This window comes from Scyliorhinus torazame, chromosome 24 (genome assembly GCF_047496885.1).
Source record: "Scyliorhinus torazame isolate Kashiwa2021f chromosome 24, sScyTor2.1, whole genome shotgun sequence".
Taxonomy (NCBI): domain Eukaryota; kingdom Metazoa; phylum Chordata; class Chondrichthyes; order Carcharhiniformes; family Scyliorhinidae; genus Scyliorhinus; species Scyliorhinus torazame.
In genome coordinates this window covers 53,517,628-53,545,093 of record NC_092730.1, presented here as the reverse complement: position 1 = coordinate 53,545,093, position 27,466 = coordinate 53,517,628, and positions in this window count along the sequence as shown.

Here is a 27,466-nt window from a genome sequence, read left to right as displayed (position 1 = left end):
GCGCCCCCTGCTTGAGACACGCGGCCACTGCTTGAGATACGCGCTTCCTGCTTGAGACACGCGGCCCCTGCTTGAGATACGCGCTTCCAGCTTGAGATTCGCGCCCCCTGCTTGAGACACGCGGCCCCTGCTTGAGACACGCGGCCCCTGCTTCAGACACGCGCACCCTGCTTGAGGCACGCACCCCCTGCTTGAGACACGCGCCCCTGCTTGAAACACGCGCCCCTTGCTTGAGACACGCGCTTCCTGCTTGAGACACGCGGCCCCTGCTTAAGATACGCGCGTCCTGCTTGAGACACGCGGCCGCTGCTTGAGACACCCGCCACCTGCTTGAGACACGCTCCCCTGCTTGAGACACGCTCCCCCTGCTTGAGATACGCGCTTCCTGCTGGAGACACGCTCCCCCTGCTTGAGACACGCGCCCCCTGCTTGAGACACGCTCCCCCTGCTTGAGACACGCGGCCCCTGCTTCAGACACGCGCCCCCTGCTTGAGACACGCGGCCCCTGCTTGAGACACGCGCCCCCTGCTTGAGTCAGGCACCCCCTGCTTGAGACACGCGCCCCCTGCTTGAGACACGCGCTCCCTGCTTGAGACAGGCGGCCCCTGCTTCAGACACGCGCACCCTGCTTGAGGCACGCACCCCCTGCTTGAGACACGCGCCCCCTGCTTGAAACACGCGCCCCCTGCTTGAGACACGCGCCCCCTGCTTTTAACACGCGCCCCCTTCTTGAGATACGCGCCTCCTGCTTGAGACACGCGGCCCCTGCTTGAGATACGCGCCTCCTGCTTGAGACGCGCGGCCCCTGCTTGAGATACGCGCCCCCTGCTTGAGATACGCGCCTCCTGCTTGAGACGCGCGGCCCCTGCTTGAGATACGCGGCCCCTGCTTGAGATACGCGCCTCCTGCTTGACACACACGCCTCCTGCTTGAGACACGCGGCCCCTGCTTGAGACACGCGGCCCCTGCTTGAGACACGCGCCCCCTGCTTGAGATACGCGCCTCCTGCTTGTGACACGCGGCCCCTGCTTGAGATACGCGCCTCCTGCTTGAGACACGCGGCCCCTGCTTGAGACACGCGCTCCCTGCTTGAGACACGCGCCCCCTGCTTGAGACACGCGCTCCCTGATTGAGACACGGGCCCCCTGCTTGGGACACGCGGCCCCTGCTTGAGACACGCGCCTCCTGCTTGAGACACGCCCCCCTGCTTGAGACACCCGCCCCCTGCTTGGGACACGCGGCCCCTGCTTGAGACACGCGCCCCCTGCTTCAGATACGCGCCTCCTGCTTGAGACACGCGCCCCCTGCTTGAGACACGCGCACCCTGCTTGAGACACGCGCCCCCTGCTTTTAACACGCGCCCCCTTCTTGAGATACGCGCCTCCTGCTTGAGACACGCGGCCCCTGCTTGAGATACGCGCCTCCTGCTTGAGACGCGCGGCCCCTGCTTGAGATACGCGCCCCCTGCTTGAGATACGCGCCTCCTGCTTGAGACGCGCGGCCCCTGCTTGAGATACGCGGCCCCTGCTTGAGATAGGCGCCTCCTGCTTGACACACGCGCCTCCTGCTTGAGACACGCGGCCCCTGCTTGAGATACGCGCCTCCTGCTTGTGACACGCGGCCCCTGCTTGAGATACGCGCCTCCTGCTTGAGACACGCGGCCCCTGCTTGAGACACGCGCTCCCTGCTTGAGACACGCGCCCCCTGCTTGAGACACGCGCTCCCTGATTGAGACACGCGCCCCCTGCTTGGGACACGCGGCCCCTGCTTGAGACACGCGCCTCCTGCTTGAGACACGCCCCCCCTGCTTGAGACACGCGCCCCCTGCTTGGGACACGCGGCCCCTGCTTGAGACACGCGGCCCCTGCTTGAGATACGCGCTTCCTGCTTGAGACACGCCCCCCCTGCTTGAGACACGCGCCCCCTGCTTGAGATACGCGCCTCCTGCTTGAGACACGCGGCCCCTGCTTGAGATACGCGCTTCCTGCTTGAGACACGCGGCCCCTGCTTAAGATACGCGCGTCCTGCTTGAGACACGCCCCCCCTGCTTGAGACACGCGCCCCCTGCTTGGGACACGCGGCCCCTGCTTGAGACACGCGCCCCCTGCTTGAGATACGCGCTTCCTGCTTGAGACACGCGGCCACTGCTTAAGATACGCGCGTACTGCTTGAGACACGCGGCCGCTGCTTGAGACACGCGCCACCTGCTTGAGACACGCGGCCCCTGCTTGAGATACGCGCCTCCTGCTTGAGATACGCGTGTCCTGCTTGAGACACGCGGCCCCTGCTTGAGACACGCGCCCCCTGCTTGAAACCCGCGCCCCCTGCTTGAGACACGCGCCCCCTGCTTGAGACACGCGGCCACTGCTTGAGATACGCGCTTCCTGCTTGAGACACGCGGCCCCTGCTTGAGATACGCGCGTCCTTCTTGAGACACGCGGCCCCTGCTTGAGATACGCGCCTCTTGCTTGAGACACGCGGCCCCTGCTTGAGATACGCGCCTCCTGCTTGAGACACGCGGCCCCTGCTTGAGACACGCGGCCCCTGCTTGAGACACGCGCCCCCTGCTTGAGACACGCGCCCCCTGCTTGAAACACGCGCCCCCTGCTTGAGACACGCGCCCCCTGCTTGAGACACGCGCCCCCTGCTTGAGATACGCTCCCCCTGCTTGAGATACGCGCCTCCTGCTTGAGTCACGCACCCCCTGCTTGAGACACGCGCCCCCTGCTTGAAACACGCGCCCCCTTCTTGAGACCCGCGCCCCCTGCTTGAGACACGCGCCCCCTGCTTGAGATACGCGCCCCCTGCTTGAGATACGCGCCTCCTGCTTGAGACACGCGGCCCCTGCCTGAGATACGCGGCCCCTGCTTGAGACACGCGGCACCTGCTTGAGACACGCGGCCCCTGCTTTTGACACGCGCCCCCTGCTAGAGACACGCGCCCCCTGCTTGAGACACGCGGCCCCTGATTGAGATACGCGCCCCCTGCTTGAGACACGCGGCCCCTACTTGAGACACGCGCCCCCTGCTTGAGACACGCGCCCCCTGCTAGAGACACGCGGCCACTGCTTCAATAACGCGCTTCCTGCTTGAGACACGCGGCCCCTGCTTGAGATACGCGCCTCCTGCTTGAGACACGCGGCCCCTGCTTGAGATACGCGCCTCCTGCTTGAGATACGCACCTCCTGCTTGAGTCACGCACCCCCTGCTTGAGACACGCGCCCCCTGCTTGAAACACGCGCCCCCTGCTTGAGACACGCGCCCCCTGCTTGAGACACGCGCCCCCTGCTTGAGACACGCGCCCCCTGCTTGAGATACGCGCCTCCTGCTTGAGACACGCGGCCCCTGCTTGAGACACGCGCTCCCTGCTTGGGACACGCGCCCCTGCTTGAGACACGCGCTCCATGATTGAGACACGCGCCCCTTGCTTGGGACACGCGGCCCATGCTTGAGACACGCGCCCCCTGCTTGAGACACGCGCCCCCTGCTTGGGACACGCGGCCCCTGCTTGAGACACGCGCCCCCTGCTTGAGATACGCGCCTCCTGCTTGAGACACGCGGCCCCTGCTTGAGATACGCGCTTCCTGCTTGAGACACGCGGCCCCTGCTTAAGATACGCGCGTCCTGCTTGAGACACGCCTTCCCTGCTTGAGACACGCGCCCCCTGCTTGGGACACGCGGCCCCTGCTTGAGACACGCGCCCCCTGCTTGAGATACGCGCCTCCTGCTTGAGACACGCGGCCCCTGCTTGAGATACGCGCTTCCTGCTTGAGACACGCGGCCCCTGCTTAAGATACGCGCGTCCTGCTTGAGACACGCGGCCGCTGTTTGAGACACGCGCCACCTGCTTGAGACACGCGCCCCCTGCTTGAGACACGCCCCCCTGCTTGAAACACGCGCCCCCTGCTTGAGACACGCGCCCCCGGCTTGAGACACGCGCCTCCTGCTTGAGATACGCGCCCCCTGCTTGAGATACGCGCCTCCTGCTTGAGATACGCGCCTCCTGCTTGAGACACGCGGCCCCTGCTTGAGATACGCGCCTCATGCTTGAGACACGCGGCCCCTGCTTGAGAGACGCGCCTCCTGCTTGAGACACGCCCCCCCTGCTTGAGACACGCGCCCCCTGCTTGGGACACGCGGCCCCTGCTTGAGACACGCGCCCCCTGCTTGAGATACGCGCCTCCTGCTTGAGACACGCGGCCACTGCTTGAGATACGCGCTTCCTGCTTGAGATACGCGGCCCCTGCTTGAGATACGCGCGTCCTGCTTGAGACACGCGGCCCCTGCTTGAGATACGCCCCTCCTGCTTGAGACACGCGGCCACTGCTTGAGATACGCGCCTCCTGCTTGAGACACGCGGCCCCTGCTTGAGATACGCGCCTACTGCTTGAGTCACGCACCCCCTGCTTGAGATACGCACCTCCTGCTTGAGACACGCGGCCCCTGCTTGAGACACGCCCCCCCTGCTTGAGACACGCGCCCCCTGCTTGGGACACGCAGCCCCTGCTTGAGACACGCGCCCCCTGCTTGAGATACGCGCCTCCTGCTTGAGACACGCGGCCACTGCTTGAGATACGCGCTTCCTGCTTGAGATACGCGGCCCCTGCTTGAGATACGCGCGTCCTGCTTGAGACACGCGGCCCCTGCTTGAGATACGCGCCTCCTGCTTGAGACACGCGGCCACTGCTTGAGATACGCGCTTCCTGCTTGAGACACGCGCCCCCTGCTTGAGACACGCGCCTCCTGCTTGAGACACGCGCGTCCTGCTTGAGACACGCGGCCCCTGCTTGAGATACGCGCGTCCTGCTTGAGACACGCGGCCCCTGCTTGAGACACGCGCCCCCTGCTTGAAACACGCGCCCCCTGCTTGAGACACGCGACCCCTGCTTGAGATACGCGGCCACTGCTTGAGATACGCGCTGCCTGCTGGAGACACGCGGCCCCTGCTTGAGATACGCGCCTCCTGCTTGAGTCACGCACCCCCTGCTTGAGATACGCACCTCCTGCTTGAGACACGCGGCCCCTGCTTGAGACACGCGGCCCCTGCTTGAGACACGCGCCCCCTGCTTGAAAGACGCGCCCCCTGCTTGAGACACGCGCCCCCTGCTTGAGACACGCGCCCCCTGCTTGAGATACGCGCCCCCTGCTTGAGATACGCGCCTCCTGCTTGAGGCACGCGGCCCCTGCTTGAGACACGCGGCACCTGCTTGAGATACGCGCCCCCTGCTTGAGACACGCGCTCCCTGCTTGAGACACGCGCCCCCTGCTTGAGATACGCGCCCCCTGCTTGAGATACGCGCCTCCTGCTTGAGACACGCGGCCCCTGCTTGAGACACGCGGCACCTGCTTGAGATACGCGCCTCCTGCTTGAGACACGCGGCCCCTACTTGAGACACGCGCCCCCTGCTTGAGACACGCGCCCCCTGCTTGAGACACGCGCCCCCTGCTTGAGACACGCGCCCCCTGCTTGAGACACGCGGCCCCTGATTGTGATACGCGCCCCCTGCTTGAGACACGCGGCCCCTACTTGAGACACGCGCCCCCTGCTTGAGACACGCACCCCCTGCTTGAGACACGCGGCCCCTGCTTGAGATACGCGCCTCCTGCTTGAGACACGCGGCCCCTGCTTGAGATACGCGCCTCATGCTTGAGACACGCGGACCCTGCTTGAGAGACGCGCCTCCTGCTTGAGACACGCCCCCCCTGCTTGAGACACGCGCCCCCTGCTTGGGACACGCGCTTCCTGCTTGAGATACGCGGCCCGTGCTTGAGATACGCGCGTCCTGCTTGAGACACGCGGCCCCTGCTTGAGATACGCGCCATCTGCTTGAGACACGCGGCCACTGCTTGAGATACGCGCCTCCTGCTTGAGATACGCGCCCCCTGCTTGAGACACGCGCCCCCTGCTTGAGACACGCGGCCCCTGCTTGAGACACGCGCCACCTGCTTGAAACACGCGCCCCCTGCTTGAGACACGCGCCCCCTGCTTGAGATACGCACTTCCTGCTTGAGACACGCGGCACCTGCTTGAGATACGCACTTCCTGCTTGAGACACGCGGCCACTGCTTGAGATACGCACTTCCTGCTTGAGACACGCGGCACCTGCTTGAGATACGCGCGTCCTGCTAGAGACACGCGGCCCCTGCTTGAGACACGCCCCCCCTGCTTGAGATACGCGCCTCCTGCTTGAGACACGCGGCCCCTGCTTGAGATACGCATCTCCTGCTTGAGACACGCGGCCCCTGCTTGAGACACGCGGCCCCTGCTTGAGACACGCGCCCCCTGCTTGAGGCACGCGCCTCCTGCTTGAGATACGCGCCCCCTGCTTGAGATACGCGCCTCCTGCTTGAGATACGCGCCTCCTGCTTGAGACACGCGGCCCCTGCTTGAGATACGCGCCTCATGCTTGAGACACGCGGCCCCTGCTTGAGAGACGCGCCTCCTGCTTGAGACACGCCCCCCCTGCTTGAGACACGCGCCCCCTGCTTGGGACACGCGGCCCCTGCTTGAGACACGCGCCCCCTGCTTGAGATACGCGCCTCCTGCTTGAGACACGCGGCCCCTGCTTGAGATACGCGCTTCCTGCTTGAGACACGCGGCCCCTGCTTAAGATACGCGCGTCCTGCTTGAGACACGCGGCCGCTGTTTGAGACACGCGCCACCTGCTTGAGACACGCGCCCCCTGCTTGAGACACGCCCCCCCTGCTTGAAACACGCGCCCCCTGCTTGAGACACGCGCTCCCTGCTTGAGACACGCGCCTCCTGCTTGAGATACGCGCCCCCTGCTTGAGATACGCGCCTCCTGCTTGAGATACGCGCCTCCTGCTTGAGACACGCGGCCCCTGCTTGAGATACGCGCCTCATGCTTGAGACACGCGGCCCCTGCTTGAGAGACGCGCCTCCTGCTTGAGACACGCCCCCCCCTGCTTGAGACACGCGCCCCCTGCTTGGGACACGCGGCCCCTGCTTGAGACACGCGCCTCCTGCTTGAGACACGCGGCCACTGCTTGAGATACGCGCTTCCTGCTTGAGATACGCGGCTCCTGCTTGAGATACGCGCGTCCTGCTTGAGACACGCGGCCCCTGCTTGAGATACGCCCCTCCTGCTTGAGACACGCGGCCACTGCTTGAGATACGCGCCTCCTGCTTGAGACACGCGGCCCCTGCTTGAGATACGCGCCTACTGCTTGAGTCACGCACCCCCTGCTTGAGATACGCACCTCCTGCTTCAGACACGCGGCCCCTGCTTGAGACACGCCACCCTGCTTGAGACACGCGCCCCCTGCTTGGGACACGCAGCCCCTGCTTGAGACACGCGCCCCCTGCTTGAGATACGCGCCTCCTGCTTGAGACACGCGGCCACTGCTTGAGATACGCGCTTCCTGCTTGAGATACGCGGCCCCTGCTTGAGATACGCGCGTCCTGCTTGAGACACGCGGCCCCTGCTTGAGATACGCGCCTCCTGCTTGAGACACGCGGCCACTGCTTGAGATACGCGCTTCCTGCTTGAGACACGCGCCCCCTGCTTGAGACACGCGCCTCCTGCTTGAGACACGCGCGTCCTGCTTGAGACACGCGGCCCCTGCTTGAGACACGCGCCCCCTGCTTGAGATACGCTCCCCCTGCTTGAGATACGCGCCTCCTGCTTGAGTCACGCACCCCCTGCTTGAGACACGCGCCCCCTGCTTGAAACACGCGCCCCCTTCTTGAGACCCGCGCCCCCTGCTTGAGACACGCGCCCCCTGCTTGAGATACGCGCCCCCTGCTTGAGATACGCGCCTCCTGCTTGAGACACGCGGCCCCTGCTTGAGATACGCGGCCCCTGCTTGAGACACGCGGCACCTGCTTGAGACACGCGGCCCCTGCTTTTGACACGCGCCCCCTGCTAGAGACACGCGCCCCCTGCTTGAGACACGCGGCCCCTGATTGAGATACGCGCCCCCTGCTTGAGACACGCGGCCCCTACTTGAGACACGCGCCCCCTGCTTGAGACACGCGCCCCCTGCTAGAGACACGCGGCCACTGCTTCAGTTACGCGCTTCCTGCTTGAGACACGCGGCCCCTGCTTGAGATACGCGCCTCCTGCTTGAGACACGCGGCCCCTGCTTGAGATACGCGCCTCCTGCTTGAGATACGCACCTCCTGCTTGAGTCACGCACCCCCTGCTTGAGACACGCGCCCCCTGCTTGAAACACGCGCCCCCTGCTTGAGACACGCGCCCCCTGCTTGAGACACGCGCCCCCTGCTTGAGACACGCGCCCCCTGCTTGAGATACGCGCCTCCTGCTTGAGACACGCGGCCCCTGCTTGAGACACGCGCTCCCTGCTTGGGACACGCGCCCCTGCTTGAGACACGCGCTCCATGATTGAGACACGCGCCCCTTGCTTGGGACACGCGGCCCATGCTTGAGACACGCGCCCCCTGCTTGAGACACGCGCCCCCTGCTTGGGACACGCGGCCCCTGCTTGAGACACGCGCCCCCTGCTTGAGATACGCGCCTCCTGCTTGAGACACGCGGCCCCTGCTTGAGATACGCGCTTCCTGCTTGAGACACGCGGCCCCTGCTTAAGATACGCGCGTCCTGCTTGAGACACGCCTTCCCTGCTTGAGACACGCGCCCCCTGCTAGGGACACGCGGCCCCTGCTTGAGACACGCGCCCCCTGCTTGAGATACGCGCCTCCTGCTTGAGACACGCGGCCCCTGCTTGAGATACGCGCTTCCTGCTTGAGACACGCGGCCCCTGCTTAAGATACGCGCGTCCTGCTTGAGACACGCGGCCGCTGTTTGAGACACGCGCCACCTGCTTGAGACACGCGCCCCCTGCTTGAGACACGCCCCCCCTGCTTGAAACACGCGCCCCCTGCTTGAGACACGCGCCCCCGGCTTGAGACACGCGCCTCCTGCTTGAGATACGCGCCCCCTGCTTGAGATACGCGCCTCCTGCTTGAGATACGCGCCTCCTGATTGAGACACGCGGCCCCTGCTTGAGATACGCGCCTCATGCTTGAGACACGCGGCCCCTGCTTGAGAGACGCGCCTCCTGCTTGAGACACGCCCCCCCTGCTTGAGACACGCGCCCCCTTTTTGGGACACGCGGCCCCTGCTTGAGACACGCGCCCCCTGCTTGAGATACGCGCCTCCTGCTTGAGACACGCGGCCACTGCTTGAGATACGCGCTTCCTGCTTGAGATACTCGGCCCCTGCTTGAGATACGCGCGTCCTGCTTGAGACACGCGGCCCCTGCTTGAGATACGCCCCTCCTGCTTGAGACACGCGGCCACTGCTTGAGATACGCGCCTCCTGCTTGAGACACGCGGCCCCTGCTTGAGATACGCGCCTACTGCTTGAGTCACGCACCCCCTGCTTGAGATACGCACCTCCTGCTTGAGACACGCGGCCCCTGCTTGAGACACGCCCCCCCTGCTTGAGACACGCGCCCCCTGCTTGGGACACGCAGCCCCTGCTTGAGACACGCGCCCCCTGCTTGAGATACGCGCCTCCTGCTTGAGACACGCGGCCACTGCTTGAGATACGCGCTTCCTGCTTGAGATACGCGGCCCCTGCTTGAGATACGCGCGTCCTGCTTGAGACACGCGGCCCCTGCTTGAGATACGCGCCTCCTGCTTGAGACACGCGGCCACTGCTTGAGATACGCGCTTCCTGCTTGAGACACGCGCCCCCTGCTTGAGACACGCGCCTCCTGCTTGAGACACGCGCGTCCTGCTTGAGACACGCGGCCCCTGCTTGAGATACGCGCGTCCTGCTTGAGACACGCGGCCCCTGCTTGAGACACGCGCCCCCTGCTTGAAACACGCGCCCCCTGCTTGAGACACGCGACCCCTGCTTGAGATACGCGGCCACTGCTTGAGATACGCGCTGCCTGCTGGAGACACGCGGCCCCTGCTTGAGATACGCGCCTCCTGCTTGAGTCACGCACCCCCTGCTTGAGATACGCACCTCCTGCTTGAGACACGCGGCCCCTGCTTGAGACACGCGGCCCCTGCTTGAGACACGCGCCCCCTGCTTGAAACACGCGCCCCCTGCTTGAGACACGCGCCCCCTGCTTGAGACACGCGCCCCCTGCTTGAGATACGCGCCCCCTGCTTGAGATACGCGCCTCCTGCTTGAGGCACGCGGCCCCTGCTTGAGACACGCGGCACCTGCTTGAGATACGCGCCCCCTGCTTGAGACACGCGCTCCCTGCTTGAGACACGCGCCCCCTGCTTGAGATACGCGCCCCCTGCTTGAGATACGCGCCTCCTGCTTGAGACACGCGGCCCCTGCTTGAGACACGCGGCACCTGCTTGAGATACGCGCCTCCTGCTTGAGACACGCGGCCCCTACTTGAGACACGCGCCCCCTGCTTGAGACACGCGCCCCCTGCTTGAGACACGCGGCCCCTGATTGTGATACGCGCCCCCTGCTTGAGACACGCGGCCCCTACTTGAGACACGCGCCCCCTGCTTGAGACACGCACCCCCTGCTTGAGACACGCGGCCCCTGCTTGAGACACGCGCCCCCTGCTTGAGATACGCGCCCCCTGCTTGAGATACGCGCCTCCTGCTTGAGACACGCGGCCCCTGCTTGAGACACGCGGCACCTGCTTGAGATACGCGCCTCCTGCTTGAGACACGCGGCCCCTACTTGAGACACGCGCCCCCTGCTTGAGACACGCGCCCCCTGCTTGAGACACGCGGCCCCTGATTGTGATACGCGCCCCCTGCTTGAGACACGCGCCACCTGCTTGAGACACGCGCCCCCTGCTTGAGACACGCCCCCCCTGCTTGAAACACGCGCCCCCTGCTTGAGACACGCGCCCCCGGCTTGAGACACGCGCCTCCTGCTTGAGATACGCGCCCCCTGCTTGAGATACGCGCCTCCTGCTTGAGATACGCGCCTCCTGATTGAGACACGCGGCCCCTGCTTGAGATACGCGCCTCATGCTTGAGACACGCGGCCCCTGCTTGAGAGACGCGCCTCCTGCTTGAGACACGCCCCCCCTGCTTGAGACACGCGCCCCCTTTTTGGGACACGCGGCCCCTGCTTGAGACACGCGCCCCCTGCTTGAGATACGCGCCTCCTGCTTGAGACACGCGGCCACTGCTTGAGATACGCGCTTCCTGCTTGAGATACTCGGCCCCTGCTTGAGATACGCGCGTCCTGCTTGAGACACGCGGCCCCTGCTTGAGATACGCCCCTCCTGCTTGAGACACGCGGCCACTGCTTGAGATACGCGCCTCCTGCTTGAGACACGCGGCCCCTGCTTGAGATACGCGCCTACTGCTTGAGTCACGCACCCCCTGCTTGAGATACGCACCTCCTGCTTGAGACACGCGGCCCCTGCTTGAGACACGCCCCCCCTGCTTGAGACACGCGCCCCCTGCTTGGGACACGCAGCCCCTGCTTGAGACACGCGCCCCCTGCTTGAGATACGCGCCTCCTGCTTGAGACACGCGGCCACTGCTTGAGATACGCGCTTCCTGCTTGAGATACGCGGCCCCTGCTTGAGATACGCGCGTCCTGCTTGAGACACGCGGCCCCTGCTTGAGATACGCGCCTCCTGCTTGAGACACGCGGCCACTGCTTGAGATACGCGCTTCCTGCTTGAGACACGCGCCCCCTGCTTGAGACACGCGCCTCCTGCTTGAGACACGCGCGTCCTGCTTGAGACACGCGGCCCCTGCTTGAGATACGCGCGTCCTGCTTGAGACACGCGGCCCCTGCTTGAGACACGCGCCCCCTGCTTGAAACACGCGCCCCCTGCTTGAGACACGCGACCCCTGCTTGAGATACGCGGCCACTGCTTGAGATACGCGCTGCCTGCTGGAGACACGCGGCCCCTGCTTGAGATACGCGCCTCCTGCTTGAGTCACGCACCCCCTGCTTGAGATACGCACCTCCTGCTTGAGACACGCGGCCCCTGCTTGAGACACGCGGCCCCTGCTTGAGACACGCGCCCCCTGCTTGAAACACGCGCCCCCTGCTTGAGACACGCGCCCCCTGCTTGAGACACGCGCCCCCTGCTTGAGATACGCGCCCCCTGCTTGAGATACGCGCCTCCTGCTTGAGGCACGCGGCCCCTGCTTGAGACACGCGGCACCTGCTTGAGATACGCGCCCCCTGCTTGAGACACGCGCTCCCTGCTTGAGACACGCGCCCCCTGCTTGAGATACGCGCCCCCTGTTTGAGATACGCGCCTCCTGCTTGAGACACGCGGCCCCTGCTTGAGACACGCGGCACCTGCTTGAGATACGCGCCTCCTGCTTGAGACACGCGGCCCCTACTTGAGACACGCGCCCCCTGCTTGAGACACGCGCCCCCTGCTTGAGACACGCGGCCCCTGATTGTGATACGCGCCCCCTGCTTGAGACACGCGGCCCCTACTTGAGACACGCGCCCCCTGCTTGAGACACGCACCCCCTGCTTGAGACACGCGGCCCCTGCTTGAGATACGCGCCTCCTGCTTGAGACACGCGGCCCCTGCTTGAGATACGCGCCTCATGCTTGAGACACGCGGCCCCTGCTTGAGAGACGCGCCTCCTGCTTGAGACACGCCCCCCCTGCTTGAGACACGCGCCCCCTGCTTGGGACACGCGCTTCCTGCTTGAGATACGCGGCCCGTGCTTGAGATACGCGCGTCCTGCTTGAGACACGCGGCCCCTGCTTGAGATACGCGCCATCTGCTTGAGACACGCGGCCACTGCTTGAGATACGCGCCTCCTGCTTGAGATACGCGCCCCCTGCTTGAGACACGCGCCCCCTGCTTGAGACACGCGGCCCCTGCTTGAGACACGCGCCACCTGCTTGAAACACGCGCCCCCTGCTTGAGACACGCGCCCCCTGCTTGAGATACGCACTTCCTGCTTGAGACACGCGGCACCTGCTTGAGATACGCACTTCCTGCTTGAGACACGCGGCCACTGCTTGAGATACGCACTTCCTGCTTGAGACACGCGGCACCTGCTTGAGATACGCGCGTCCTGCTAGAGACACGCGGCCCCTGCTTGAGACACGCCCCCCCTGCTTGAGATACGCGCCTCCTGCTTGAGACACGCGGCCCCTGCTTGAGATACGCATCTCCTGCTTGAGACACGCGGCCCCAGCTTGAGACACGCGGCCCCTGCTTGAGACACGCGCCCCCTGCTTGAGGCACGCGCCTCCTGCTTGAGATACGCGCCCCCTGCTTGAGATACGCGCCTCCTGCTTGAGATAAGCGCCTCCTGCTTGAGACACGCGGCCCCTGCTTGAGATACGCGCCTCATGCTTGAGACACGCGGCCCCTGCTTGAGAGACGCGCCTCCTGCTTGAGACACGCCCCCCCTGCTTGAGACACGCGCCCCCTGCTTGGGACACGCGGCCCCTGCTTGAGACACGCGCCCCCTGCTTGAGATACGCGCCTCCTGCTTGAGACACGCGGCCCCTGCTTGAGATACGCGCTTCCTGCTTGAGACACGCGGCCCCTGCTTAAGATACGCGCGTCCTGCTTGAGACACGCGGCCGCTGTTTGAGACACGCGCCACCTGCTTGAGACACGCGCCCCCTGCTTGAGACACGCCCCCCCTGCTTGAAACACGCGCCCCCTGCTTGAGACACGCGCTCCCTGCTTGAGACACGCGCCTCCTGCTTGAGATACGCGCCCCCTGCTTGAGATACGCGCCTCCTGCTTGAGATACGCGCCTCCTGCTTGAGACACGCGGCCCCTGCTTGAGATACGCGCCTCATGCTTGAGACACGCGGCCCCTGCTTGAGAGACGCGCCTCCTGCTTGAGACACGCCCCCCCCTGCTTGAGACACGCGCCCCCTGCTTGGGACACGCGGCCCCTGCTTGAGACACGCGCCTCCTGCTTGAGACACGCGGCCACTGCTTGAGATACGCGCTTCCTGCTTGAGATACGCGGCTCCTGCTTGAGATACGCGCGTCCTGCTTGAGACACGCGGCCCCTGCTTGAGATACGCGCCTCCTGCTTGAGACACGCGGCCCCTGCTTGAGATACGCGCCTACTGCTTGAGTCACGCACCCCCTGCTTGAGATACGCACCTCCTGCTTCAGACACGCGGCCCCTGCTTGAGACACGCCACCCTGCTTGAGACACGCGCCCCCTGCTTGGGACACGCAGCCCCTGCTTGAGACACGCGCCCCCTGCTTGAGATACGCGCCTCCTGCTTGAGACACGCGGCCACTGCTTGAGATACGCGCTTCCTGCTTGAGATACGCGGCCCCTGCTTGAGATACGCGCGTCCTGCTTGAGACACGCGGCCCCTGCTTGAGATACGCGCCTCCTGCTTGAGACACGCGGCCACTGCTTGAGATACGCGCTTCCTGCTTGAGACACGCGCCCCCTGCTTGAGACACGCGCCTCCTGCTTGAGACACGCGCGTCCTGCTTGAGACACGCGGCCCCTGCTTGAGATACGCGCGTCCTGCTTGAGACACGCGGCCCCTGCTTGAGACACGCGCCCCCTGCTTGAAACACGCGCCCCCTGCTTGAGACACGCGACCCCTGCTTGAGATACGCGGCCACTGCTTGAGATACGCGCTGCCTGCTGGAGACACGCGGCCCCTGCTTGAGATACGCGCCTCCTGCTTGAGTCACGCACCCCCTGCTTGAGATACGCACCTCCTGCTTGAGACACGCGGCCCCTGCTTGAGACACGCGGCCCCTGCTTGAGACACGCGCCCCCTGCTTGAAACACGCGCCCCCTGCTTGAGACACGCGCCCCTGCTTGAGACACGCGCCCCCTGCTTGAGATACGCGCCCCCTGCTTGAGATACGCGCCTCCTGCTTGAGGCACGCGGCCCCTGCTTGAGACACGCGTCACCTGCTTGAGATACGCGCCCCCTGCTTGAGACACGCGCTCCCTGCTTGAGACACGCGCCCCCTGCTTGAGATACGCGCCCCCTGCTTGAGATACGCGCCTCCTGCTTGAGACACGCGGCCCCTGCTTGAGACACGCGGCACCTGCTTGAGATACGCGCCTCCTGCTTGAGACACGCGGCCCCTGCTTGAGACACGCGCCCCCTGCTTGAGACACGCGCCCCCTGCTTGAGACACGCGCCCCCTGCTTGAGACACGCGCCCCCTGCTTGAGACACGCGGCCCCTGATTGTGATACGCGCCCCCTGCTTGAGACACGCGGCCCCTACTTGAGACACGCGCCCCCTGCATGAGACACGCGCCCCCTGCTTGAGACACGCGGCCCCTGCTTGAGATACGCGCCTCCTGCTTGAGACACGCGGCCCCTGCTTGAGATACGCGCCTCATGCTTGAGACACGCGGCCCCTGCTTGAGAGACGCGCCTCCTGCTTGAGACACGCCCCCCCTGCTTGAGACACGCGGCCCCTGCTTGAGATACGCGCCTCATGCTTGAGACACGCGGCCCCTGCTTGAGAGACGCGCCTCCTGCTTGAGACACGCCCCCCCTGCTTGAGACACGCGCCTCATGCTTGAGATACGCGCCTCCTGCTTGAGACACGCGGCCCCTGCTTGAGACACGCGGCCCCTGCTTGAGACACGCGCCCCCTGCTTGAGACACGCGCCCCCTGCTTGAAACACGCGCCCCCTGCTTGAGACACGCGCCCCCTGCTTGAGACACGCGCCCCCTGCTTGAGATACGCTCCCCCTGCTTGAGATACGCGCCTCCTGCTTGAGTCACGCACCCCCTGCTTGAGACACGCGCCCCCTGCTTGAAACACGCGCCCCCTTCTTGAGACCCGCGCCCCCTGCTTGAGACACGCGCCCCCTGCTTGAGATACGCGCCCCCTGCTTGAGATACGCGCCTCCTGCTTGAGACACGCGGCCCCTGCTTGAGATACGCGGCCCCTGCTTGAGACACGCGGCACCTGCTTGAGACACGCGGCCCCTGCTTTTGACACGCGCCCCCTGCTAGAGACACGCGCCCCCTGCTTGAGACACGCGGCCCCTGATTGAGATACGCGCCCCCTGCTTGAGACACGCGGCCCCTACTTGAGACACGCGCCCCCTGCTTGAGACACGCGCCCCCTGCTAGAGACACGCGGCCACTGCTTCAGTTACGCGCTTCCTGCTTGAGACACGCGGCCCCTGCTTGAGATACGCGCCTCCTGCTTGAGACACGCGGCCCCTGCTTGAGATACGCGCCTCCTGCTTGAGATACGCACCTCCTGCTTGAGTCACGCACCCCCTGCTTGAGACACGCGCCCCCTGCTTGAAACACGCGCCCCCTGCTTGAGACACGCGCCCCCTGCTTGAGACACGCGCCCCCTGCTTGAGACACGCGCCCCCTGCTTGAGATACGCGCCTCCTGCTTGAGACACGCGGCCCCTGCTTGAGACACGCGCTCCCTGCTTGGGACACGCGCCCCTGCTTGAGACACGCGCTCCATGATTGAGACACGCGCCCCCTGCTTGGGACACGCGGCCCATGCTTGAGACACGCGCCCCCTGCTTGAGACACGCGCCCCCTGCTTGGGACACGCGGCCCCTGCTTGAGACACGCGCCCCCTGCTTGAGATACGCGCCTCCTGCTTGAGACACGCGGCCCCTGCTTGAGATACGCGCTTCCTGCTTGAGACACGCGGCCCCTGCTTAAGATACGCGCGTCCTGCTTGAGACACGCCTTCCCTGCTTGAGACACGCGCCCCCTGCTTGGGACACGCGGCCCCTGCTTGAGACACGCGCCCCCTGCTTGAGATACGCGCCTCCTGCTTGAGACACGCGGCCCCTGCTTGAGATACGCGCTTCCTGCTTGAGACACGCGGCCCCTGCTTAAGATACGCGCGTCCTGCTTGAGACACGCGGCCGCTGTTTGAGACACGCGCCACCTGCTTGAGATACGCGCTTCCTGCTTGAGACACGCGGCCCCTGCTTAAGATACGCGCGTCCTGCTTGAGACACGCGGCCGCTGTTTGAGACACGCGCCACCTGCTTGAGACACGCGCCCCCTGCTTGAGACACGCCCCCCCTGCTTGAAACACGCGCCCCCTGCTTGAGACACGCGCCCCCGGCTTGAGACACGCGCCTCCTGCTTGAGATACGTGCCCCCTGCTTGAGATACGCGCCTCCTGCTTGAGATACGCGCCTCCTGCTTGAGACACGCGGCCCCTGCTTGAGATACGCGCCTCATGCTTGAGACACGCGGCCCCTGCTTGAGAGACGCGCCTCCTGCTTGAGACACGCCCCCCCTACTTGAGACACGCGCCCCCTGCTTGGGACACGCGGCCCCTGCTTGAGACACGCGCCCCCTGCTTGAGATACGCGCCTCCTGCTTGAGACACGCGGCCACTGCTTGAGATACGCGCTTCCTGCTTGAGATACGCGGCCCCTGCTTGAGATACGCGCGTCCTGCTTGAGACACGCGGCCCCTGCTTGAGATACGCCCCTCCTGCTTGAGACACGCGGCCACTGCTTGAGATACGCGCCTCCTGCTTGAGACACGCGGCCCCTGCTTGAGATACGCGCCTACTGCTTGAGTCACGCACCCCCTGCTTGAGATACGCACCTCCTGCTTGAGACACGCGGCCCCTGCTTGAGACACGCCCCCCCTGCTTGAGACACGCGCCCCCTGCTTGGGACACGCAGCCCCTGCTTGAGACACGCGCCCCCTGCTTGAGATACGCGCCTCCTGCTTGAGACACGCGGCCACTGCTTGAGATACGCGCTTCCTGCTTGAGATACGCGGCCCCTGCTTGAGATACGCGCGTCCTGCTTGAGACACGCGGCCCCTGCTTGAGATACGCGCCTCCTGCTTGAGACACGCGGCCACTGCTTGAGATACGCGCTTCCTGCTTGAGATACGCGCCCCCTGCTTGAGACACGCGCCTCCTGCTTGAGACACGCGCGTCCTGCTTGAGACACGCGGCCCCTGCTTGAGATACGCGCGTCCTGCTTGAGACACGCGGCCCCTGCTTGAGACACGCGCCCCCTGCTTGAAACACGCGCCCCCTGCTTGAGACACGCGACCCCTGCTTGAGATACGCGGCCACTGCTTGAGATACGCGCTGCCTGCTGGAGACACGCGGCCCCTGCTTGAGATACGCGCCTCCTGCTTGAGTCACGCACCCCCTGCTTGAGATACGCACCTCCTGCTTGAGACACGCGGCCCCTGCTTGAGACACGCGGCCCCTGCTTGAGACACGCGCCCCCTGCTTGAAACACGCGCCCCCTGCTTGAGACACGCGCCCCCTGCTTGAGACACGCGCCCCCTGCTTGAGATACGCGCCCCCTGCTTGAGATACGCGCCTCCTGCTTGAGGCACGCGGCCCCTGCTTGAGACACGCGGCACCTGCTTGAGATACGCGCCCCCTGCTTGAGACACGCGCTCCCTGCTTGAGACACGCGCCCCCTGCTTGAGATACGCGCCCCCTGCTTGAGATACGCGCCTCCTGCTTGAGACACGCGGCCCCTGCTTGAGACACGCGGCACCTGCTTGAGATACGCGCCTCCTGCTTGAGACACGCGGCCCCTACTTGAGACACGCGCCCCCTGCTTGAGACACGCGCCCCCTGCTTGAGACACGCGCCCCCTGCTTGAGACACGCGCCCCCTGCTTGAGACACGCGGCCCCTACTTGAGACACGCGCCCCCTGCTTGAGACACGCACCCCCTGCTTGAGACACGCGGCCCCTGCTTGAGATACGCGCCTCCTGCTTGAGACACGCGGCCCCTACTTGAGACACGCGCCCCCTGCTTGAGACACGCACCCCCTGCTTGAGACACGCGGCCCCTGCTTGAGATACGCGCCTCCTGCTTGAGACACGCGGCCCCTGCTTGAGATACGCGCCTCATGCTTGAGACACGCGGCCCCTGCTTGAGAGACGCGCCTCCTGCTTGAGACACGCCCCCCCTGCTTGAGACACGCGCCCCCTGCTTGGGACACGCGCTTCCTGCTTGAGATACGCGGCTCGTGCTTGAGATACGCGCGTCCTGCTTGAGACACGCGGCCCCTGCTTGAGATACGCGCCATCTGCTTGAGACACGCGGCCACTGCTTGAGATACGCGCCTCCTGCTTGAGATACGCGCCCCCTGCTTGAGACACGCGCCCCCTGCTTGAGACACGCGGCCCCTGCTTGAGACACGCGCCACCTGCTTGAAACACGCGCCCCCTGCTTGAGACACGCGCCCCCTGCTTGAGATACGCACTTCCTGCTTGAGACACGCGGCACCTGCTTGAGATACGCACTTCCTGCTTGAGACACGCGGCCACTGCTTGAGATACGCACTTCCTGCTTGAGACACGCGGCACCTGCTTGAGATACGCGCGTCCTGCTAGAGACACGCGGCCCCTGCTTGAGACACGCCCCCCCTGCTTGAGATACGCGCCTCCTGCTTGAGACACGCGGCCCCTGCTTGAGATACGCATCTCCTGCTTGAGACACGCGGCCCCTGCTTGAGACACGCGCCCCCTGCTTGAGGCACGCGCCTCCTGCTTGAGATACGCGCCCCCTGCTTGAGATACGCGCCTCCTGCTTGAGATACGCGCCTCCTGCTTGAGACACGCGGCCCCTGCTTGAGATACGCGCCTCATGCTTGAGACACGCGGCCCCTGCTTGAGAGACGCGCCTCCTGCTTGAGACACGCCCCCCCTGCTTGAGACACGCGCCCCCTGCTTGGGACACGCGGCCCCTGCTTGAGACACGCGCCCCCTGCTTGAGATACGCGCCTCCTGCTTGAGACACACGGCCCCTGCTTGAGATACGCGCTTCCTGCTTGAGACATGCGGCCCCTGCTTAAGATACGCGCGTCCTGCTTGAGACACGCGGCCGCTGTTTGAGACACGCGCCACCTGCTTGAGACACGCGCCCCCTGCTTGAGACACGCCCCCCCTGCTTGAAACAAGCGCCCCCTGCTTGAGACACGCGCTGCCTGCTTGAGACACGCGCCTCCTGCTTGAGATACGCGCCCCCTGCTTGAGATACGCGCCTCCTGCTTGAGATACGCGCCTCCTGCTTGAGACACGCGGCCCCTGCTTGAGATACGCGCCTCATGCTTGAGACACGCGGCCCCTGCTTGAGAGACGCGCCTCCTGCTTGAGACACGCCCCCCCCTGCTTGAGACACGCGCCCCCTGCTTGGGACACGCGGCCCCTGCTTGAGACACGCGCCTCCTGCTTGAGACACGCGGCCACTGCTTGAGATACGCGCTTCCTGCTTGAGATACGCGGCTCCTGCTTGAGATACGCGCGTCCTGCTTGAGACACGCGGCCCCTGCTTGAGATACGCCCCTCCTGCTTGAGACACGCGGCCACTGCTTGAGATACGCGCCTCCTGCTTGAGACACGCGGCCCCTGCTTGAGATACGCGCCTACTGCTTGAGTCACGCACCCCCTGCTTGAGATACGCACCTCCTGCTTCAGACACGCGGCCCCTGCTTGAGACACGCCCCCCTGCTTGAGACACGCGCCCCCTGCTTGGGACACGCAGCCCCTGCTTGAGACACGCGCCCCCTGCTTGAGGTACGCGCCTCCTGCTTGAGACACGCGGCCACTGCTTGAGATACGCGCTTCCTGCTTGAGATACGCGGCCCCTGCTTGAGATACGCGCGTCCTGCTTGAGACACGCGGCCCCTGCTTGAGATACGCGCCTCCTGCTTGAGACACGCGGCCACTGCTTGAGATACGCGCTTCCTGCTTGAGACACGCGCCCCCTGCTTGAGACACGCGCCTCCTGCTTGAGACACGCGCGTCCTGCTTGAGACACGCGGCCCCTGCTTGAGATACGCGCGTCCTGCTTGAGACACGCGGCCCCTGCTTGAGACACGCGCCCCCTGCTTGAAACACGCGCCCCCTGCTTGAGACACGCGACCCCTGCTTGAGATACGCGGCCACTGCTTGAGATACGCGCTGCCTGCTGGAGACACGCGGCCCCTGCTTGAGATACGCGCCTCCTGCTTGAGTCACGCACCCCCTGCTTGAGATACGCACCTCCTGCTTGAGACACGCGGCCCCTGCTTGAGACACGCGGCCCCTGCTTGAGACACGCCCCCCCTGCTTGAAACACGCGCCCCCTGCTTGAGACACGCGCCCCTGCTTGAGACACGCGCCCCCTGCTTGAGATACGCGCCCCCTGCTTGAGATACGCGCCTCCTGCTTGAGGCACGGAGCCCCTGCTTGAGACACGCGGCACCTGCTTGAGATACGCGCCCCCTGCTTGAGACACGCGCTCCCTGCTTGAGACACGCGCCCCCTGCTTGAGATACGCGCCCCCTGCTTGAGATACGCGCCTCCTGCTTGAGACACGCGGCCCCTGCTTGAGACACGCGGCACCTGCTTGAGATACGCGCCTCCTGCTTGAGACACGCGGCCCCTGCTTGAGACACGCGCCCCCTGCTTGAGACACGCGCCCCCTGCTTGAGACTCGCGCCCCCTGCTTGAGACACGCGCCCCCTGCTTGAGACACGCGGCCCCTGATTGTGATACGCGCCCCCTGCTTGAGACACGCGGCCCCTACTTGAGACACGCGCCCCCTGCATGAGACACGCGCCCCCTGCTTGAGACACGCGGCCCCTGCTTGAGATACGCGCCTCCTGCTTGAGACACGCGGCCCCTGCTTGAGACACGCGCCCCCTGCTTGGGACACGCGCTTCCTGCTTGAGATACGCGGCCCGTGCTTGAGATACGCGCGTCCTGCTTGAGACACGCGGCCCCTGCTTGAGACACGCGCCCCCTGCTTGAAACACGCGCCCCCTGCTTGAGACACGCGCCCCTTGCTTGAGATACGCACTTCCTGCTTGAGACACGCGGCACCTGCTTGAGATACGCACTTCCTGCTTGAGACACGCGGCCACTGCTTGAGATACGCACTTCCTGCTTGAGACACGCGGCACCTGCTTGAGATACGCGCGTCCTGCTAGAGACACGCGGCCCCCTGCTTGAGATACGCGCCTCCTGCTTGAGACACGCGGCCCCTGCTTGAGATACGCATCTCCTGCTTGAGACACGCGGCCCCTGCTTGAGACACGCGGCCCCTGCTTGAGACACGCGCCCCCTGCTTGAGACACGAGCCCCCTGCTTGAAACACGCGCCCCCTGCTTGAGACACGCGCCCCCTGCTTGAGACACGCGCCCCCTGCTTGAGATACGCGCCCCCTGCTTGAGATACGCGCCCCCTTCTTGAGTCACGCACCCCCTGCTTGAGACACGCGCCCCCTGCTTGAAACACGCGCCCCCTGCTTGAGATACGCGCCTCCTGCTTGAGACACGCGGCCACTGCTTGAGATACGCGGCCCCTGCTTGGGACACGCGGCCCCTGCTTCAGATAAGCGCCTCCTGCTCGAGACACGCGGCCCCTACTTGAGACACGCGCCCCCTGCTTGAGACACGCGCCCCCTGCTTGAGATACGCGCCTCCTGCTTGAGACACGCGCCGCCTGCTTGAAACACGCGGCCCCTGATTGTGATACGCGCCCCTTGCTTGAGACACGCGCCCCCTCCTTGAGACACGCGCCCCCTGCTTGAGACACGCCGCCACTGCTTGAGATACGCGGCCCCTGCTTGAGACACGCGGCACCTGCTTGAGATACGCGCCTCCTGCTTGAGACACGCGGCCCCTACTTGAGACACGCGCCCCCTGCTGGAGACACGCGCCCCCTGCTTGAGACACGCGCCTCCTGCTTGAGACACGCGGCCCCTGCTTGAGATACGCGCCTCCTGCTTGAGACGCGCGGCCCCTGCTTGAGATACGCGCCTCCTGCTTGAGACACGCGCCCCCTGCTTGAGATACGCGCCCCCTGCTTGAGATACGCGCCTCCTGCTTGACACACGCGGCCGCTGCTTGAGATACGCGCCTCCTGCTTGAGACACGCGGCCCCTGCTTGAGATACTCGCTCCCTGCTTGAGACACGCGCACCCTGCTTGAGACACGCGTACCCTGCTTGAGATACGCGCCTCCTGCTTGAGACACGCGGCCCCTGCTTGGGACACGCGCTCCCTGCTTGAGACACGCGCACCCTGCTTGAGACACGCGGCCCCTGCTTGAGACACGCCCCCCCCTGCTTGAATCACGCACCCCCTGCTTGAGACACGCGCCCCCTGCTTGAAACACGGTCCCCCTGCTTGAGACACGCGCCCACTGCTTGAGACACGCGCCCCCTGCTTGAGATGCGCGCCCCCTGCTTGAGACACGCGCCCCCTGCTTGAAACACGCGCCCCCTGCTTGAGACCCGCGCCCCCTGCTTGAGACACGCGCCCCCTGCTTGAGATACGCGCCCCCTGCTTGAGATACGCGCCTCCTGCTTGAGTCACGCGGCCCCTGCTTGAGATACTCGGCCCCTGCTTGAGACACGCGGCCCCTGCTTCAGATAAGCGCCTCCTGCTTGAGACACGCGGCCCCTACTTGAGACACGCGCCCCCTGCTTGAGACACGCGCCCCCTGCTTGAGACACGCGCCGCCTGCTTGAGACACGCGGCCCCTGATTGTGATACGCGCCCTTTGCTTGAGACACGCGGCCCCTACTTGAGACACTCGCCCCCTGCTTGAGACACGCGGCCACTGCTTGAGACACGCGGCACCTGATTGAGATACGCGGCCCCTGCTTGAGACGCGCGCCCCCTGCTTGAGACACGCGGCCCCTGCTTGAGACACGCGGCCACTGCTTGAGATACACGGCCCCTGCTTGAGACACGCGCCCCCTGCTTGAGACACGCGGCCCCTGCTTGAGACACGCGGCACCTGCTTGGGACACGCGCCCCCTGCTTGAGATACGCGGCCCCTGTTTGAGATACGCGCCTCCTGCTTGAGAAACGCGGCCCCTGCTTGAGATACGCGCCTCCTGCTTGAGACACGCGGCCCCTGCTTGAGACACGCGGCCACTGCTTGAGATACGCGGCCCCTGCTTGAGACACGCGGCACCTGCTTGAGATACGCGCCTCATGCTTGAGAAACGCGGCCCCTGCTTGAGATACGCGCCTCCTGCTTAAGACACACGGCCCCTGCTTGAGACACGCGGCCACTGCTTGAGATACGCGCCTCCTGCTTGAGACACGCGGCCCCTACTTGAGACACGCGCCCCCTGCTGGAGACACGCGCCCCCTGCTTGAGACACGCGCCCCCTGCTTGAGACACGCGCCCCCTGCTTGAGACACGCGGCCCCTGATTGAGATACGCGCCCCCTACTTGAGGCACGCGGCCGCGACTTGAGACACGCGCACCCTGCTTGAGACACGCGCCCCCTGCTTGAGACACGCGCCCCCTGCTTGAGACACGCGGCCCCTGATTGAGATACGCGCCCCCTGCTTGGGACACGCGGCCCCTGATTGAGATACGCGCCCCCTGCTTGAGACACGCGCCCCCTGCTTGAGACACGCGCCCCCTGCTTGAGACACGCGCCCCCTGCTTGAGACACGCGGCCCCTGATTGAGATACGCGCCCCCTGCTTGGGACACGCGGCCTCTGCTTGAGATACGCGCCCCCTGCTTGAGACACGCGCCCCCTGCTTGAGAAACGCGCCTCCTGCTTGTGACACGCGGCCCCTGCTTGAGATACGCGCCTCCTGCTTGAGACACGCGGCCCCTGCTTGAGATACGCGCCTCCTGCTTGAGACACGCGGCCCCTGCTTGAGATACGCGCCTCCTGCTTGAGACGCGCGGCCCCTGCTTGAGATACGCGCCTCCTGCTTGAGACACGCGCCCCCTGCTTGAGATACGCGCCCCCAGCTTGAGATACGCGCCTCCTGCTTGACACACGCGGCCCCTGATTGAGATACGCGCCTCCTGCTTGAGACACGCGGCCCCTGCTTGAGACACGCGCTCCCTGCTTGAGACACGCGCACCCTGCTTGAGACACGCGCACCCTGCTTGAGATACGCGCCTCCTGCTTGAGACACGCGGCCCCTGCTTGGGACACGCGCTCCCTGCTTGAGACACGCGCACCCTGCTTGAGACACGCGGCCCCTGCTTGAGTCACGCGCCCCCTGCTTGAGACACGGCCCCCTGCTTGAATCACGCACCCCCTGCTTGAGACACGCGCCCCCTGCTTGAAACACGGGCCCCCTGCTTGAGACACGCTCCCACTGCTTGAGACACGCGCCCCCTGCTTGAGATACGCGCCTCCTGCTTGAGACACGCGGCCCCTGTTTGAGATACGCGCCTCCTGCTTGAGAAACGCGGCCCCTGCTTGAGATACGCGCCTCCTGCTTGAGACACGCGGCCCCTGCTTGAGATACGCTCCCCCTACTTGTGACACGCTCCCCCTGCTTGAGACCCGCTCCCCCTCCTTGAGGCACGCTCCCCCTGCTTGAGACACGCTCCCCCTGTTTGAGACACTCTCCCTCTGCTTGAGCAGCAATCAATTAAATATGCAATATATACCACAGAGATACAGTGAGGGTAAAACATGCACTCACTCTCTCACTCATACTCTCTCACTCAGTCACACAGCAGTAACTGAGCAGTAAGCTGTAAAATATGTGAGTGTGTGTGCTTAACCCTCACTGTCTCTCTATGATGTATAACACATATTTTACAGCTTACTGCTCAGTTACTGCTGTGTGTCTGAGTGAGAGAGTGCGAGTGAGAGAGTGAGTGCATTTTTTAGCCTCGCTGTATCTCTGTGGTATATATTGCATATTTAATTGATTTCTGCTCAGTGACTGGAGTGTGTGTGTGTGAGAGGGAGAGAGTCTGTGTGTGCAGTAAGCAGTAAAATATTTGTTATAAATCAGAGAGAATCAGTGAGGGTCTTTTTTAATCATTGAATTTACAGTGCAGAAGGAGGCCATTCAGCCCATCGAGTCTGTACCGGCTATTGGAAAGAGCATCCTACTTAATCCCACACCTCCACCCTATCCCCATAACCCAGTAACACCACCCAACACTAAGGGAAATTTTGGAAACTAAGGGCAATTTATCATGGCCAACCCACCTAACCTGCACATCATTGGATTTTGGGAGGAAACCGGAGCACCCGGAGAAAACCCACGCACATACGGGGAGGATGTGCAGACTCCGCACAGACAGTGACCCAAGCCGGAATCGAACCTGGGACCCTGGAGCTGTGAAGCAATTGTGCTATCCACAATGCTACCGTGCTGCCCTTTTTAAGAAACAGATAGATTTAGCACTCAGGACGAAGTGTATCAAAGGAGATGGGGTGGGGGTGGGGGGGGGGGGTAAAACTCTCTCTCTCATAGAAACCCTACAGTGCAGAAGGAGGCCATTCAACCCATCGAGTTTGCATTGACCTTTTGAATGAGCATGCTACCCGAAGACCAATCTCCCCCCCATCTCCTTGTAACCCTACCAAGGGACAGTTTATCATATTGAATCCACCTAACCTGCACATCTTTGGACTGTGGGAGGAAACTGGAGCACCCGGAGGAAACCCAAACTCCGCACAGACAGGCGCCTGAGGTCAGAATCAAACCCAGCCTCTGGTGCTGTGAGGCAGCAGTGCTAACCACTGTGCCACCCTGCTGCCCATCAGCAGCACATCCACTTTTCACCCTGTTGCTCTCACACACATTCACCATCCCTCACACATATTCACAGACTCACCCTCTCACACACACTCTCTCACACCAGGAATTGAGCCATAAGCAGTAAAGTATGTGTAATACATCACAGAGAGGCAGTGAGGATAAAACTTGCACTCAATCTCTCTCACACACACACTGGCACTCACACACACCATTAACTGAGCAGTACGCTGTAAAATATGTGTCTATATCATAGAGAGACCGTGAGGATAAAAATCTCACCCACACTCCCTCCATCTCACACACACTATCGCACTCATGCTCTCCCACACATACACACAAAAGTTGATCCAACATTCCATGAGAGAGTAGGGGTGAATTGTGGAAAATTATCCCACCTGTCCTCTCGTGTATCTGTAAATAATATTTACATTTTCTCCAGAAGTCCAGATTTACTTGAATTTCTTCAATTGGATAATGAGGACTGTTGGATTGGACATGTTCATCTGGGACTTGAGGTCTCTGCGAATCTGACTGCTTGTGCTCTGTGACGGTGGAGCTGATGTTGTGTCTGTGTCTCTGCAATGTTGCATTAATATTGTACTTACAGTCAGTTAGAAGGAGACGGCTGTACATTTATGTTGCTGAGGAATCATCATCATCATCTTGGAACTCATCTTTTCATCTGTTGAACGAGGTAGAAGAAAACAAATTTCTTGTAAGTTAGGGTCAGATGAGGCCAATGATAGATCAATCTATTCTTTCAACTGATAATCAGTAAAATAAAGAAAATACTCTCCAGATCCTAACCCAGAATCAGACAAATAAACCAGGCCCTGAAAAAGCTCTCCCTTCCCCCCGCTCACTCCAAGTCTCGGAACAAGATCGTGCTCCGCTGCGCCTCTTGCAAAACAGCGCCCGATTTTCCCTGAACACCCCCCGAGTCAGTAATGATCTCTGAGCCTCTTTGCTCACACTCCCAAATGGATGTGATGCTGCAATGAGAACGCTGTTTCCTCGCTGACCTGGGCTCTGACATTGACATTTCCCTCAGTTTCAACAAAGCGATTCCACTCACTGACC